The sequence below is a fragment of the Homalodisca vitripennis genome, chromosome 1 (assembly GCF_021130785.1).
Source record: "Homalodisca vitripennis isolate AUS2020 chromosome 1, UT_GWSS_2.1, whole genome shotgun sequence".
Classification (NCBI taxonomy): domain Eukaryota; kingdom Metazoa; phylum Arthropoda; class Insecta; order Hemiptera; family Cicadellidae; genus Homalodisca; species Homalodisca vitripennis.
This window is the reverse complement of record NC_060207.1, coordinates 30812969-30827314: the sequence shown is the minus strand read 5'-3', so window position 1 is coordinate 30827314 and position 14346 is coordinate 30812969. Positions and strand designations below refer to the sequence as shown.

Below are 14346 nucleotides of genomic sequence, written 5' to 3'. Positions count from 1 at the left end.
ATCTGTTTTATCCACTTTCTTGTAATGACAATGAGTATATCCTGTTGAGATTTTTGTTTAATGAATTTTTAAAGGAATTATTCGTTTCCGGGATAATTTTATTGAGGAGTAATTCATTTGTGCAACATCTTTATGCTTTATTCTGAAAATGAGCTATCTATAGCTTAGTGTTACCATCAAGTGAGGGGAAATCTTGTTATTTATCAAAACTTGACAACTTGAATCTCTTAAATAAAAAAAAAACACATTTCTAAAATTTTTATTCAGAAGTAATCCTAACATTTTTGATAGACTACACTAACAATGTGATTGATGCAATTAAGGATAAGGTTTGTTTTTGGTGATTATACCAATCCAGAACATTCCTAGAATTGTAACTGATTTTAAGTTTGGATATTTCTTATCTACTGCTTGCATTTAGTTTGATCATTCTGTGCATTGGCCTGGGATCTGATCAGGAAGTGGATACACTAAGAGAGGACTATTGCACTCTAAAACCGTGAGGAGTGGTGTAAATAGAAGTAGTATGGTACTTGTCTGAGCTATAACACTTTAAACAGTAAGCATTTTCCCAGGCTGTTCTTCTAAACAGAAGATGTGGGTTCATGAGTTAAGTATACAGGATGCCTCCAATACCCTCTTTGTTTGAAAATGGCTGTTATCACTCCTTGTGATGATTTTCAACAATTTATTCAGAAACAATATTAACTGTAATTAAACCTATAAAGTGCTTTATATCCAATTTAGTTCGATTGTTTGCTCAACAAGTTGAGGTACTGAAAGTTAACAATAGCTATAGTAATTGGTTCATATACAAAGTATTTTTAAAAATTACAGAATTCTTAACTTATATCTTCGAGTCCATGACATGTTCAATAATTTTACATTAAGTGGCACAGAATATAAAAATGTTACAAGTTTTCAAATATTCAGTAACAAATTAAAATTGTGTTCATGCTTGTTTAAAGATCTATAATTAAATGTGATTAATATATAAAAATTGTATTTAATCAAATCAATGTAGAAAGAACACAATTTACTTATTTTCACTGTCAGTACTATTATAAAGAATTTTTGTATTCAACTTAGGAATTGAAATTTGTAAATCTTATTTCTTCTGAGATATTCAAGAATAAATCAGTATATGTAAAGTTATTTTTATGATTATGGTTTACTCAAAAATAAATTTTAACTATTATTGTACAGGCTTATTTTTTAAACTCTAATTTAGATATGTAAAGGTGGTTATTGGATAAAACTAAGTAAACACTTGATCTTTCTGTTTTGAAATTTCTTAAAGACAAGTTAGTGCTTTCTTAGAGTTTTAATCATACATTCATAAAAATGCTGTTGTTGATAAAATTTATAATGTAGACTCATAAGGGATGTAGTAAAAATTAAAAAAAGTTAATGTTGAATGACAAAAAATTAACATACAACAACCCTTCAAAGTGCATTAATTTGAAGCAGTTGAACAGTGATTTATGTAGAGTGAAGAAGCGGTGCTCATGTCTATATATTTACGAGTGAGAGAGGATTTGTATGCGTCTTGTCAAGATTTATGACTGAATCTTGCTTCCGCCTAACTGTAATATCGTACACGATGGTTTCCAAGTAACAGGCGTTTTCTGTATGTTTGATATACATTTTTGAGCTGTTTGTTGGTATTATTAGTTAGTTCATTTGAGAAGCTGTAGTGAAATAATTTTCATCCTATGTAACCGTAGATAGAAAACCACAGAGTTGTGACAAATTGATGGTTGACATTCATCTGTTATATTGATATTGGTAAAGACATGTAAATCAGAACAATTGCAGACACAATAGTGTCTATGAAAGATTAGCTATATGCATGATTATATCTAGTTAAATTTGGTCAATATTCCTTTTGTTAGTATTCTGAATGGATAGCTATAATTGTGGCCGTGTTCCAAATTAATTTTGGGTCCTATTGTATTTTGTTAGTATTCTGAATGCTTAGTTATAATTGTGGCCGTGTTCCAAATTAATTTTGGGTCCTATTGTATTTTGTTAGTATTCTGAATGCTTAGTTATAATTGTGGCCGTGTTCCAAATTAATTTTGGGTCCTGTTGTATTTTGTTAGTATTCTGAATGGTTAGCTATAATTGTGGCCGTGTTCCAAATTATTTTTTGGGTCCTATGTATTTTGTTAGTATTCTGAATGGTTAGCTATATTGTGGCCGTGTTCCAAATTAATTTTGGGTCCTATTGTATTTTGTTAGTATTCTAAATGGTTAGATATAATTATGGTCATGTACCAAATTAATATCGGGTCATATTGCATTTTATTAGTACAATATTCTGAGTGGTTACCTATAAGTATGAATATGTATCAAGTTAGTCTTTGTGTTAACTCTTTGTTGCTGTTTTGTAACGGTATTAGGGAAGTCTTAGACAGCTTAGGATAGTTTTTTAGGGCCTTTCTACTTATGCTAAGTGAAAATTTTGTATCTGTATTGACCAAATTACCTCAACTCATAGTTTTTGTTTATAGTAAATTGTTAAACTGGACTAATGCAGGTTTTTCTAACATCATATTTCTTCTATTCATCTGTACATTTTACAATAGGTGCCAATATAGAAGTCAAGAACACAAATTCTTGTGTCTTGATTAAATTGACTTGCCTTAAAAGATAGCAATACGGTTTTGAATCTACCGACAAAAATATTGTTAATGCTAACTTTTCTCATTATAGAATTTAGATGGTTGTCGTTACTTGCATATGTATGTTTTCGAAACCACCTGTTTTTAAAATCAGCTAAAGAATAACTATAATCTTGTGAGATTGATCATATTTGTGAGAAAATACAAGGAAAAAAAAAAATAGGAATGTGTTTATACTTAGTTAAAGGTTTTTCTTTGTATCTCTAGAAGGAAAATGAATTGACAATATTGAAGCAGAATAATTATCTAACATGGAAAGCGTTCTAAATTGACAACTGCTATTTAAATAACAATAATTTTAATAAGACACCTGTTTAGTATAATTAATAAAAATTAAATATTATACAATTGCCATATTAACTTACTTAAGTTTCAGTCCAATTCTGTTTTGTGGCAGTAAAGAATTATTTTTAACTGATTCTCATAAATAAAAATTGGAAATTGATATCTTTGTTGAATTTCTGCAACGTGAAGCAACTCATTATTGGATTTCAGAAAATGTTGAGAATCCTGTAATTACAAGTGTAGTCATGTGCAAGAAATAAATCCATTTAAGCGAGGCGTTAAGAGTCGAGTAGGCTAGGGTTGGGGGAGGTTCCCTAGAGCGCTCATGTGTGACACTGTGGTGGGGGGGGGGGGGAGCGATGAAGGGAGAGGAGGCAGGCTGCTGGCGGGATTTGTAATAACCTTCACATTCCCGGATCATATTGGGAATGAACTAATGGAAGATTTCATTAAATTTATTCATGTACAATTTTATTTTGTACAATTTTATCTGTTTCCCTTGGTTTATCAGTTTTTTATCGCATCCTTCATAACTTTGATTTAAAAAATGACAACATTTACGATAAAATATTGATATAACTAGCCAAACAATAACCAAAACGTTGATTAAACAATAAACCCGGAATTCATATATTATAAGTAATATATATATGTAGAGATATGTTTTATGATGTCACTATAAATACCGATGCTGTCATATTGGTGTTAGTACTTAACACATTTATAATATTTTTTAATAATTTCATGAAGATATGGTCAGTATGTGGCATGACAACACAGTTTTGATAATGCCACTTTGGCATGATGATAGTACCTTTTATGTAAAAAAGTTTTTCCATTAATTTAGTATATTTAGCAACTATAATATTAAATGTGAAAAATTTGGTACTTGGGATATTCTGCCCATCATAGGCTGGGCTTGAACCTGTTAATTGAGCAACTTAAGAGTCTTATTTTTTAATTGTAAATCTAAGTATAAGATATAGCTAATAGTTAATTTTATATATGTGCTTCTGACTTTAGTGGCATGTTTTAATAAATTGCCTGTAATAAAGATGTAACAAACTTAATGTTGGTAAGGCAAATTATATGAGATAGTAAGCTAGGGTTCAGTGGAAGGTGACTCCTCAATGCTGAGATTTTGTGAACAGTTTGTGTTTGTGTGTCAGCAATCTGACATTACTTCACTTCAAAGTATCTCCTGACCGATTCATACCTCTGATAAATTCATATATATTTAGTCTCGATTATTCGTTGCTAAAAGTTCATTTTAGTTATGGTGTTTGCTAATCATGTATTTTCTTCTTTTATTACTGGTAAAATACTATTCTATACTCAGGTAATAAGATTTTATCTTAATTTAGTAAGATCATTGTATTTAGAATGTAATATAAAATTGGAAATACAATAAATTGTTTTGGTTAAAAAAATATTAGATTATTATTTTTGTAATAAATCTGGACAAGGGTATTTCTTAATTTTTATGTTTGGTTGTATTCCAATGCATTCAGCGGTTAAAAAAGAAGTGCCCTTTATCTCAAGACAGTTACCTTAAAAATAGCACATTATGGCCTGAGTTGTATGAAAACCATATGTAGAGGATATACTTGATTGGCCGTGCACCAAAATTGCTCACATAAATTTGCCAGTTTTATCAGCGTGTTTGATAATCGGTTGTGACATGACTGTCAGCGTCAGTGTTAAAAATCCATTAATCAGTTGTGATTTGTTTATGGCTGATTGCCATCTTGTCACCGCAACAACAGACTGCAGAATTTGATTTATGTGGCTGAATTGTTCTCCAATTGAATATCTACAGCAAATTTTACAAAATTGGGTTTGACACTCACACACCTATTAGAATCATTACTAACCGTTATTGATTTTGTGTTAAAAATATATAGCTTTGCTACCATTGTGCTTTATTATTTTTGTTATATAATTTACTGTAAAAAATCTAATCAGTAAAAAATTTAAAATCCTGTATGCATAAAGGCTCTTTACACGTTTTAGAAACATTTTGGATATAAAGAGATGAAATCAACTTGTTTTTTAATGCTTTATGATGAATATTAATTTTATATCATACTAAATTAAATTAAATTAGTACAAAATTACATGATAAAAAACAATTAATCTGAATTCTGTAAAAATAACAATGCATTTATTTATTCTAAACTATTAATTTGGAATTACAATCAAACTATTTTTCTCTTGTAATTGATCAAAGACTTAGGAAAATTCACTCACCTTAATTCAGTGGAAAATGATTTTCTTTAAAAAATTTTACTTTCAATAGATGAATTGGGGATAAAAATGATAAGTAGAGAGACAGTTGCCTAGCAACCTGTCACTAAATATACTTCATTCAGAACCTGGTGGGAGACAGATTGAGGTGTGGCAATGCTTGAGTTGTCATCTTTTTGTAACCTACAAGTGTGAAGGCAGACTTGAAAAATTGTATTATTTTATATAAGGTATCGCACCTTATATATATATATATATATATATATATATATATATATATATATATACAGGGGTGCTGAAAAGTCCCGGGACGGTCTAATAATTTAGAACTAATTACAATATAAGAACCAAAATTTACATCAAGCTTTTGCTTATATAAAACTATTATTTTATGTATTTCACCATGATATCCTGCTTATGGGGGAAGTCCCGCTAGGGGTTGGTGAAAATTCTTAAATAGAAGCATAGGTCGAGTCGTACATCAAATTAAAGCTCTTTTTAATTAGAAACATTTTGGTGAAAATCTGACGTAAAAACAGTTGACGCATTACAAAATGGCGGACACTCAAAGATTATAAAATACAGAATTTTTCAAATGCAAACATTCTGGTTGTTAGAGAAAACTGAGACACTTAATCTTTTATTTTACTTCTTTTACTTCAAATCACTTACCAAAACAGTTATAACAAATGTTCAAAGTGTTTGCCTTCAGTTTGCTGACAATGTTCTCAATCATGAAATTTCCCTTTCTAGAGGCTGAGGATTGACACTTTAATTTTTAGTAATGTTTGGATCATATATACTTCTATAGAACAGATTTTGATGTTAATTTCAACCAAGGAAATTTACTAAAACCATGAGTTTTTCAACCTCATCTAAAATAGTCATTCCATGAACTGTTTCATATTCATTGAGGTTACTTCTTACTGTAAAGACACAATTCTGCTAAGGTTTTTTCACTAACCTTAACAGTAATCTTCTTAAATTTCCAAAACTACTTAATTTCATTTTCATCATTGAATTTAATACTTCCTTTTTAGTTAAAATAAATTGTATGAGCTAGTACTAATATTCTATCTGATCCTTCAAAAACATATCAGAATCAAGAGCACAAGACTTTAACTCGGAAGCAACATTTGCAAAGTAATAATTAAATGTATCAGCCAAACATATAGCTTAATTACCTTCCATGTCAATTAGATTGCCATTTACCAATACAGTATACTAATATGAGCTTTCCTAGTACTGTTTCTAACTACATTACAATTTTTTTTGGATCTCCATTGCTTTTTATAATTAAAGATGAATAGTAATATATTTTAGGATTTTTATCTTTCTGAAACAATTTAGAAAAAGCTCTGTATTTATGTTTTAGTACTAAATTATTTGTATTTTTAGAAACTTGCATATATAAATATATTTTTAATTAACCAATGTGACAAGGTTCTCAGAAAATCTTCTTTAAAAATTATTTTTTATATACGTTCTTATATACCATGATGCCTCGCGAAATTCATTAAATGTCATAAAATTCAGTTGTATTATTATTTCTATGCTGCTAGCCAATAACTCGGTTCCAGTTAGCCAAAGTTAGCTGCCTGTAACATTTTACTATCCACAGCTCAAATAAAGTAATGTTATCCCTATCACCACAGTTTACTTGCGACAGAGATATTCTAAACCATAATGGTCAGTTACAAAAAAAAAAAAACAAAAAAAATGCCACAATTAAAATCAAAATTTCAAGTTTCTTATAGTAACATGGTTAAGACAGGTGCCAAAACCAATAAATATTCTAGTTAAAGATCCTAGCAACCTACAATACCATAAAATGATAACAAATTTAAATAATCTATTCTAGTAAGTACTATTTTTCAAACTTACATTAATTGCAGGATTTTTGTGAGTTTTAATATATATTATTAGTTACTTTTAAAATGCTTAAATAAAAATATACAGTGTCAATAAATTCCAAAGAGAGAAATTACAAAGGCGAATTATTATAGGGGACGTTAAATATGACGAACTATCTCATCTGTGTACAGTAAGATAAAGCGGTGAGTGCAGTGCAGGACACAATCCACATAGATAAGGACGCCACCATCTCGACAAATCAGGCCAATTATGTAATATCAGGTCTTAACCAGGTAGCTGATAGTGACATCCTCTCCCGTCTCAGTCCCCAACCTCCGTCAATACAATTATATCGTTTTGTTGAGGCAAACTGTTTAAATGTGGTACAATTTATTAAAATACATACGCAAACTTCGAATATTTAAATGAATAATTCTTAAACCATTGCAACTTGTTTTACATTAATGCGGAGCAAGTACATTTTGTGATTCAATGTTTATTGAAATTAAATTAGGCTATTGCCATTTATACAAATTTCATGAATTAAATAAAACTCATTCGAGAGGTATTTGGTTTTCCGATCATGTGTTAGTTTGGTTATTTAAACACATATGTGAAAGAAACGGCCAAATACAAAATAATTGAATCATAAAAAGTAAGAGCTCTGTGGTGTAATAATAAATAGAGTAGCTATAATCGGTTAAAAGTGTGACAGCTTTGTAGACACACTGTACTTTCTTAATCTGGATAAAAAAGTCAGAGTGAATTACAGCACCAAGGAATTGTTATGTAGATAGGAATTAGGCCCATCTAAATATAAGTTGGCTTCCAAGACATAAATAAACATATATGTTCATGGTTAGGGCAGCAACGCAATTACACTATGGGGACGTAATTAAATTATAGCGGAAGTGAACTTAAACACCCAGAATAGACACTTTTTGACCACAGTAACTTTTTATTCGCACATAATTACGTATATTATTTTTATCTTTATAAAGAGTCAAACCTAACTGTGGCACTTTAAATATCTTAGACCGGAAGTAGATTATAAGGGCTGATACTAGACGTTTTTGGATCGAAGTAGGTTTCGAAAACCAATGATTGTGTATATATGTTTTTGTTCAGGGAATCAAACTCCACCATAGCACCGGTAATATATTAGGCCAGAATTGAATTTAAATGATGAGAATAGACTCTTGTAGACAGTAATAGCTCCGCAATACTATGTCTATTTTTTGTGACAACAAGGTACACTCAGCTTATGGTACTGGATATATCTTAGAGAGGAAGTAGACTTTTGGGCCGAACTAGATTTTAAAAACCAACGTTGCATTTTCTTTATCAGGGCAATAAGGCAAAATAAAATGTGGCACCTTAAATACACTAAACGGTAAGTTAGTTTAAATGGTCTAAATAGACACTTTTAGACTGTCCGTCGATAAAAAGGCCGTAGACGTAAAGCTCCTCAGTCTTACATACGTACATATGTTTTCTTCATCTTGACCAGTCAAACTCAATTTATAGCACTGGAAATATCTTAGAACGAGAATAAATCAAATAAATTGGGTTTTTATCGAGGTTGGTTTATATTTTCTTGATCAGGACTGGACAACAAGACAAACCCAACTGTGGTACTAGATATACCTTAAACTGAAAGTTAATTTAAATAGCCAGAAGTTGAAGCTTTTCGACTAAAGAGGATTTTCGAGACCTTTATATATTTTCTTGATCGGAACATCAGGGCAGGCAACATTAGCTGTAGCGTGAGAAAAGTAATAAATTCGAACCAGAAATGCATTCTGTTCTTACAAGCAAAAAACTTCAAATAAGAACCAGAGAAAATGTTATTTAACATTTGAATTTTGTAAATATGAAACTATTAATCTTATAGATAATAAACAAATAGAATGTATGTGTGTGTGTGTGTATGTGTGAGTGCGCGCGTGTGTTTCCATATATGCGTAATATTGTTGAAAATTTCCATAGGGCTCCATTATGTATTCTTTCAAAAGAAGGCTGTCCTTCAATATTCTAAAAATTGCTTACGAATCCGCTGGTAACTGCTAGTCGTTAAATAAATATGTAAAATGTCATTACTTCAGAATCTGCTTTTAGTTTGCGGTAGAAAGTGAATAATGAAGTTGAAGAAGTCAGGAGTAAACTAGGTCAACAAAGCTGTAAAGTAATTGTGTGGTGGAGAGCGTTGTTGAAATGCAAAGTGTGTGATGAGAGCTGATTGCCTATATTAGAGGAAGGCGGCGGCGGTTCAGCTGATTGAAATGCAGTACAATCAATCTGTGATTACTGAAAGCACTTCAGGTGACTGGGGCTCCATTATCAGTCAATGTCGTTTATTGCTTGCCCTTCAACCTTCAGTGTTGACATTCTAGTGAGTTCATTAGTGCAAGGGTTACATATGAATAGTACTTGTTAATAACTCTTGGTTGTGATTTTATTCTAGAAATATTATGCATGAAAATAAAATACTATTACTTTTTGTATACGTATGCACTAGATTAAACTTGTTATTTATTTGATTAAGCGTTCAGAAGGTTCTGTCTCATGCTAATGTTTGTTGAGTAAAATTCTAGTTAAAAATATTGCATTTTGTTTGGACATGATTTTTTGTTCATCGTACAATTGTCGCTTTTTCATAATTTTAAAGAAGTGACCCCTCTCTGTGATAATTTGGAAATGGAACAAAGAACGTAGGATTTTTTTGCACGAAGGATTAAAAGGTAAAATAGGATCCATTTTTTTACCAGTAATTGAGTTTTTCCAAAGAGGTTAAATAAGGGGTAGAAATGATCAGAATTACATGGATTTGTCAGTTAAACACAGGAAACCCTCTAAAACAACGCAGAGAGGGAGAGTAGAGCTTATTGAACGTAATGTTCTCTTGATTAATCTTTTAATTTGAGTAAAATGATTAAACTGTCTAAAAATCGAAAACCTGGGCCTGGTCACAGACTCCGGGTCTGGTCCTCACCAAGACTTCAGCAATTTATTAACTGAAAAAGTTGTTACTGGTAGACTGCCAAAACCCTGCCCCTATCCCTGTTTGTTGTAATGTATGTATTATGGCTGAGGTGTGTGTGTGTGTGTGTGTTTGTTTGTGTAGTTTTAAAACTTAGATAATAATAAAGTATCAAGTGAGAGGTGGTATTAGTAACATTGAGATAGTAACCGAAATTTTGTATAAATTAATTAAATAATTAGATTTATATATATATATATATAAGCACTTTTAAATCACATTTTTAAATCGGAGCTTTTTGCAGATTAAGATAGATTCCATTCAGTTAGTTACTAAATATTTGTAATGAGGAATTTTAATAAATAACAAAATACTTGAAACACCGGGACACACTAAAGTTTTTAAGTATATGAGCATTAATTATTTATTTATTACGTTAAAATGTTTTGTTTTGTTGATTTAAAATTTCTCGGCGATTATCCTAGAAATGCCATTAAAAAAATAACAAATTGCATTGCTTCAGTACACATATATGTACCCTACAAAGAATATTTTTGTAAATTTGGGGTTTTTAAAGATTACTTTTGGGGATTAGAAAATAAATTTCCAGTCTCAGGTAAAGATTCCGAAATGAGAAAAAACCTTCAGAATTTTGTTCACCTTATGAAGGCACAAAATCTTAGGAAAATATTGAGTAATAAATTTAAGATCGTTAGGATTAATAACACTGGGATTGTTCTTAGATGCTCTGATCTGTTTATCAACACAGCTAGATATGGCATATTTTCAAAGACTGTGGATGGCTCAGTTTTCCGTTTGGGATAAGGATTGCGGAAAGATTTCAGCCGATTTTCTGGGAAAGGACGGAAATAAAGCAAAACTGATGTTTTATGACTTAAAGTTATAAATAAACAGATATTGCATTTTATGTCAGATGAAATGAAAAATTGAATAAATACGTCCCAGACCTGTAAGACTACTCATTTCTGAAATATCAAACAAAATATGCAAAATTCGGTTTAAAGAAGCATGCTTTGTTTATATTTAAAGTACATTAACTTCATTAAATGGGTAATAAACACGCAAACTTTATAACCAAAACGTATATATAATGTTATTCTGAAGAGAATGATATAAAATAGGCCAATAATAAACAAACACAAAGTTTATATTAATATTTAATTAAATCAACACATACGAAAAATATGACAGAAAATGCGATATCTGTTTAGTAAATGATCGTTCTTCTAAAAACAAAACATCTAAATGTGTTTTTTTTTCAATGAAGTAAATAGTTACCAAACATTTACAGTATAAAACATTGTAGGTTTAGAAGCAAGGTTTAAAAAATACAGCGTCAATTGAAATGCTTTTAGTTTATTGAAAATCGAGAGTTGGCAACACTGCTGCAACAATACCTGAATACAATTTATTATTGTACTGCTGTCCATCAGTTCAGCCATTGCAGTAACTCGTCTTTTGGTTTGTACAGTGTATGTGTATATTTGTACTTTACTCGTGTTTTTAACGAAAAAAAGCCATTTAATTTTTCAAATCACGAGTACGCAGATATTGTTTTCGTTTACGGGTTTGCCAACGGAAATAGTCGGGCAGCTAAACGTGAATATGAAAGACGATTTCCGAATAGAAGAACACCTACTCACGTAACATTTGCATCGGTTTTCAATAACTTACGAACAAATGGATCTTTTCCAACCGTTCATTGTTCGAAAGAACGTCCTGTAATACAACCTGTACGCGAACAAGATAATCTAATACCGTTAAACGAGCAATTCTTGTATATTATTTATTTATTTTTTATTTCTTTGTTTACATTCTATAGTAAATGACATCTGCTAAATGATATCTAACGTATCATAACAAGAATAGTAAGCCAATCGTCACAGCTGATGTTTCATCAGAAATGCCAAAGAGTAAAAATAACTTTTTTTTATAAATTAACGAAGGTTCAAACCGAAAGGAAATTTTGATTGTAATACAAGTTGATGAAGAATTTCACTCCTTTTAAAATTAAATCTCTTTCATATACTTCGGCCCACACGTACTGCTAAATTCAAATGCCTGCAAACCTTAACTAACATTATACGAGCAGAAAAGTCTCATGATTTAGATGTTTCGACGTCTACAAGATTTGCGGCAGCGTGCGTCACGGCGTGTAGCATAAATAGAAATTCTTTTAGTGACTGTTGTTTGCATGGACAAATTTTAATTGAGCAACAAAAAGTTTCGAATAAATTAGTACGTATTTCTGTAAACCGTCGCCCATATTCGGAAGTTTCATAAAAAAATAAGAAACACAAACGCATCTTTGCTCTAGCATTCTTTAATGCAGAAGCTGACAGAACAATAAATAGCTATTGCATTTATAGTTTTATCGTCTGCTGACAAGTATATCACAAAATGAATCCCGCAACATGATTTACCAGAAAAATTACCGAGCGAAGCTCGGTTTCCTGATACTATCATTGAGATGATACAACACAGTCCTCATTTTTGTACTCGCCGACTTTCAAATAAATGAAACATATCTCGTAGTACAGTCTGGAGAACATTGAAAGAAAACCAATTTTATCCATATCATTTACAAAGAGTACAAAATCTTCATACATGTGACAGTGACAGTGCGTTAAAATTACAATTTGTCAATGGTTGTTAAAAAAATCGAAATAATGTAAAGTTAATAACATAATATTAATAAACTTTTATCACTTTTAATCTTTTATTTTACGTACGATGTACATTTCGGAATCATTGATTCCATCTTCAGGTACAAATAAGGTTAAGTTAAAATAAATAATTAAAATCAATTTGTCATGTGTTTTTTACTACCTTGGTGGCTAAATTTGTTGTATTTAATTTTATGTGAGATAATTCATTGTATATTGTTTAAAAGTCTATCGAATAATAAATTTTTTGTTAGAAAATCTTTGTCATTTAATAATATATTATGATTAATTTTGGCATGTTTTGTAATATACTACTACTACTATTATTATACACTTCAAATAAATAGTTAAACTTAATTTGTATTCTGATTATAGTTAGAAATAACAAATAACTCAGTATGATATAAATGTGAAATTTAATGATGATAAATTAATTGACATACAAGTTTGAATTTTGAAACAAGATGGAGGATACAATAATGGTAAATTTTTAAATACAATTCTTAATTTTTAGGGCAGGGTGGTCGTGCTGGCTTAATGAAATAGAAATATTGGGTATTTTTATTTTATAAAAGATATTGTAATTTTGAAAAATAATTTTGTTAAATTTTAATTATATTAATTTTGAATTATTAGCCAAATCGAATGTTCCTGGGTTTTATGTTCTTCCAATGAATCACTATTAAACTTAAGGAATTTTCTCACCCAATGTCTGTCTTCTGCTTCTTTGTACTTCAGTGATAATAAGAATTTAATAAAGTAACCTTTCAAATACTGCTGAATAAATGTAACCAGTTTCTTTATTTAAAATAATAATAATCTTGCTTCACTTCTTCCAGATCCCTCTCTCCTCTTCACCTTTCAAATATCTGCTCTCTTCACTCTTCAACAATCATCCCTGCACACTGTATCACTGACTTTAGTTCACTTTATAACTTTTGAATTTTTGGCAATGACAAACTGGCCGATCATTCAAAATTAGATTTAATGAACACATAAAAGCATTGAAAACATCATCAAAATCAAAATATGCAGACCATTTAAACAACACCGGCCATAATTACACTAACATCGAAAACAATCTTGAAATTTTACACACAAGCAAAAAAAGTCGCTTATTATCCACTTTAGAACATTTTGAAATTTACAAAAGTGCCAAAATTAATCATAATATATTATTAAATGACAAAGATTTTCTAACAAAAAATTTATTATTCTATAGACTTTTAAACAATATACAATGAATTATCTCACATAAAATTAAATACAACAAATTTAGCCACCAAGGTAGTAAAAAACACATGACAAATTGATTTTAATTATTTATTTTAACTTAACCTTATTTGTACCTGAAGATGGAATCAATGATTCCGAAATGTACATCGTACGTAAAATAAAAGATTAAAAGTGATAAAAGTTTATTAATATTATGTTATTATTATAAAACACTTTTAGAGGCTACATCTCTAAAATGTAAAGTTGTCTTTTGTTCACGGACAAATCGATGTTTTTAAAATACGTGACTATATTTGAAAATAGTCACCGATGGTCAACTGAAAATCGAAAAGCAGTTGTATAGTCGAACTTTTAAATTCGATTTTCGATC

At 30.1% G+C, this 14346-nt stretch overlaps 1 protein-coding gene across 4 annotated transcripts in view; it reads left to right on the top strand.

Moving 5' to 3' along the window:
- Window positions 1-14346, top strand: part of LOC124359151 (protein furry) — a 693398-nt gene that overhangs the window by 87694 nt on the left and 591358 nt on the right. The gene's annotated exons all lie outside the window — the stretch shown is intronic.